The 4,342-nt window shown below is 43.3% G+C and overlaps 1 non-coding gene across 1 annotated transcript; it reads left to right on the top strand.

The window, feature by feature from the left end:
- The first annotated feature begins 3,992 nt into the window (after nucleotides 1-3,992).
- LOC112773514 (small nucleolar RNA R71) lies at nucleotides 3,993-4,099 on the top strand. The gene has a single exon (XR_003188061.1). It is a non-coding gene; the product is annotated as a small nucleolar RNA R71 (small nucleolar RNA).
- Nucleotides 4,100-4,342: the final 243 nt, after the last annotated feature.

Below are 4,342 nucleotides of genomic sequence, written 5' to 3'. Positions count from 1 at the left end.
AGAGTGACTCCTCTTGCTGCCCCATCATCTGTAGTTGAAGCTCTCTCTGTGCTCCTTGGCTTTCCAGATATTGTCGAAATAGCCCATCAATGGCTTCCTGCAATTCGTGCATATCCAAGGTGGCTGGTGCTTGCCCCTCTAAGACTTGTCCTTCCACTACTTGAGGGGCTGTCCTCTTCCTTTGCTTCCATTGAGGCAGGGGAGATGCGGTAGCATGCATTCGTCGAACGGTTATTGGAATGCCTTCTTTTATCCACACGGGGTCCTCATCTTCAAACACCACCCCAGCTTTCTTGCACAGTCGGTAAATAGTGCTGGGGTGACCTAACGTTCCTCTTGAGTCGCTTTTCTCTGCCATTTTTCTAATGCCTTCTACTATGAGTTCATGAACCTTGATTTCTCCTCCTTTGAGTATACAGTGTACCAGTTTGGCTCTATTGAGATTCACCTCCGAGTTGTTCGCTGCTGGGAGGATGGACCTCCTTACAATTTTGAACCACCCCTTTGCTTCCGGAGTGAGATCTGCTCTCTTGATGAACCTTGGTCTCCTATCTGCATATCTTTCCCAGTCAGCTCCTGGTACACAAATGTCTTGCACAATCTGGTCATGATTAGGGTTGTTGTCCATTCTTGAATGATAACTCTCTTCTTCAAACGGTATGGACCGCAGTTTTAATGCCTTCATGACACTCAATGGACCAAAATCCCCAATCTTTCCTCTCACAAAGCTTGTATATGACTCATCTGCCTTATCATATCGGACCGCATTTGCATAAAACTCTCTTATAAGATTTGCATTCACCTTAATGACCGGATCAGTGAGGAGCTCCCATCTTCTCTTTTCTACCTTCTTTGTGATTTCGGGACACTTAGCTTTCCTAACTTGAAATCCCAGCTCATAAATGATCTCCTTATCCACCATCCACCCGTATTGCAATGCATGGTGCAAGCTTCTAAATCTCTTTTCACCATACGGGTGTTGCTCCATAGGTTCCTTTCCCTTCCTTCTTTTAGAGCTCGAAGATGCCATGAATGAGGGTTAATGTGTGAAGTTGGCAATGGTGTGGAGACTTTTGGTTGTTTAGGGTTGAGTGCAATGAAGGGAGTGAAGGGGAATCCGAAATGGAGAGGTGTGCAGAGTGGGGTACGGAACAAGGATCACTTATATAAAGAAGTTGTGAGTTAATGGAGGGTGTGGATTGATGGAGTGGTTGTTTGATGGACGGTTGGGGTTGTGCATGGAGAAAGGACAAGGATCATCACTTTATGATGGAGATTGCTTGGTCTTCAAGGGTCCCATCCTTTTTAATGTTGCATGGCAACATTTTCCAATGCCTTCCATTTTTAGAACAAGTGTGTAGTTTCTCCTCATGAAGTGGCCGAACCCTTCTCATTTAGTTGTCCAATCAATCTCCTTCAATGTTCCTCTCCTTTTCCCTATAAAATAAGAAAAATTAATGTCCTAAAAAGTATTTAAACTTTACGGCCAAACTAATAAAAAGAAGAAAAGATTTTGTTTATTCATGAACTCCAACTAACTAACTAACTGTGTATCCTTATATGCACATTGGTGGCACCATGGGGTGACACCAAACTTAGTTTGGAGCACTGTGATGAAAAGTTCTGTTCAAAGCTCCAAGACTAGCATGCTTTCAGTTGCATTCATGCTTTCTTGGCACGCTTTGAACACCAAACTTGTTCTTCACTATATATTACTATATAAGGATTTCACCAAGTGTTTGTCAAGTTTAGGTTGGAATTCATGAATATTGACTTATTCACTAGTAAAAGCTAATAAAACATGGGTTGCCTCCCATGAAGCGCTTCTTTAGCGTCACTAGCTTGACGTTTCTCCTTCATCAGGGAGGTTGATAATGCTTCAAGTCCTCCCCTCTTTCCTTGGACTTATATCCATTGGTTGTATCAATGATCTCTACATGTTCCAAGGAGAGAACTCTGTTGATAGTGAAGAGCTTAGGTAACTGAGATGGTACAGTGGGGAGATTAGGGGGGATATCTGGGAAGTAAGTTGAGATCACTTTATCTCCTGGAGAGAAGTCTTCCGTAGGGATCTTCTTGTTCCTCCACTCCCTTGGTACCTTCTTCTTTGTCCCTTTTGATGTTGCCTTGCTCTTGGTAACTTCTTCTTCTAAGGGGATTTTGTTGTTGTCTTCACATGTCTCTGGTGGTTTAGGTTCCTCCAGTTTTTCCTTGAGTTGTGACAACTGCTTATTTCCTTGTTCATCAACCAAGGGCTTTCCCAGATAGGCTGGTTGTGCTTTAGTGCTTGCTTCCTCTGTCAGCATCTCATTATGATCTTTGCTTGGTTCTTTGTTTTCTTGGTCTACTTCTTATGAGAGTTTGAAGACATTAAGGCTGAGTCATTCATCATGGATCCTCAATATTAGCTCCCCTCGCTCCACATCTATGAGTGCTCTGGCTATAGCTAGGAATGGTCTTCCTAATATGATTGGGTGAGTGTGACTTTCTTCCATGTCCAAGATGACAAAGTCTATGGGAAGAAAGTATTTTCCAACCTTTAACAACACATTTTCCACCACCCCTATTGCTTGTTTTTGAGTTTTGTCAGCCAGCCTGATGACTACATCTGTGGGCAATATCTCATTGATCTGCAGCCTCTTTACCAGGGATAAGGGCATTAAGTTGATGCTTGCTCCCAAATCGCAGAGTGCTCTATCAAACATTGTTTCTCCTATGGCACGGGGACATGAAAACTCCCTGGATCTTTTCTTTTCGTAGGCAACTGTGGTTGAATGAGGGCACTTGACTCCTTGTTCATCACTATAGTTTGGCTTCCCTTGAGTGAGCTTTTCCTGGGAAGCAGCTCCTTCATATACTTGATGTATGCGGGCATTTGTTGAATAGTCTTGATGAATGGTATGTTGATATGCAGAGATGCAAACAAATCTAGAAACCTTGAGTATATTCTCTTCTCCACAGCACCATTGAGCAGTTGGGGAAAAGGTGCATAGAGTCTCAGCAGCTCCTGTTGTGAGATTTCTGGTTCTTGATGATCTTTTTCCTTCTTCTCTACTGAGGTATCTTCAGGTTGTTCTGACAACTTTCTTGGCTTGTCCTCAGTCTCCTTATCACTTATAGTGACCATCTTGCAATCTTCCTATCTTACCTTCTTTGTTTCACCTCTCGAATTCTTCTCTGTGTAACTTGGGAATCCATCTGTGGGTTTCGGAATTTGCTCAGAGAGATACCCCACTTGAGATTCCAACCTCTTGATTGTGTCTCCATGGTTCTTGAAACTGGCTCGCACTTCCTCCTTGAACACCTTGTTGTCTTGAATCTCCTTGCCTATGCCTTCAAGTAGATTCTCAATCCTTGAGAGTCTGTCATCAAATGATTGTAGATTGTAATTAGAGGTGGAAGGATGAGGTAAGTTATTTTAGTTTTGATGTGGATGTGGAGATGTGTTGTTATTGGGGTGTTGATATGGTCTAGATGTGAAGTGTTGGTGGCTTGCGTTGTTGGGATTTAGGCGTCTTTGATCAAGGCTTTGGTCTTGTTGATTTTCCCACCCAAAGTTTGGGTGATTCCTCCATCCAGGGTTGTAGGTCTTGGAGTATGGATCATGGTTTTGCCTAGGTGAATTTCCAATGTAGTTGGATTGCTCCTGACTTCCCTCTGCTTCTTCATTCACTCCTTCTTGGGTTGTTGATGAAGTGGTGATTGCTGCTACTTGGTTCCTCTCCATCTTCTTGGTGAGGTCAGCCAGCTGTTGGGTAATGAGCTTGTTTTGGGCCAGCAGAGCATCTACATTGTTTAGCTCCATTACTCCTCTTGTGTTCCCTCTTTTGGAAGCATAGAAGTAGTCATTCTCTGCTACAGTTTCAATGACATCTATGGCCTCCTCAATGGTCTTCTTCTTGTTCAAAGATCCTCCGGATGAATGGTCTACGGCCTTCTTTGACTCATAAGAGAGCCCTTCATAGAAAATTTGCAGCTGCACCCATTCATTGAAAATATCTGGTGGGCACCTCCTCGTTAGGTCTTTAAACCGCTCCCATGCTTCATATAGAGTCTCACCATCTTGTTGCCTGAAAGTTTGGACCTCAGCTCTCAGCCTATTGATTCGTTGAGGGGGTAAAATCTTGCTAAGAATTTGTTCACCACATCTTCCCAAGTTGTCAAGCTCTCCTTTGGGAAAGACTCCAGCCACTTGGCTGCCTTATCCTTGAGTGAGAATGGAAATAAGAGCAGTCTATAGGCGTCAGGATGAACACCATTAGACTTCACTGTGTCACATATTCTCAGGAAGGTGGTTAGATGTTGATTAGGGTCCTCTTGGACACTCCTTCTGAACGAACAG

This window comes from Arachis hypogaea, chromosome 18, assembly GCF_003086295.3.
Source record: "Arachis hypogaea cultivar Tifrunner chromosome 18, arahy.Tifrunner.gnm2.J5K5, whole genome shotgun sequence".
NCBI lineage: Eukaryota > Viridiplantae > Streptophyta > Magnoliopsida > Fabales > Fabaceae > Arachis > Arachis hypogaea.
Note: the sequence above shows the minus strand (reverse complement) of the source record. Positions and strands in the feature narration are given on the sequence as shown.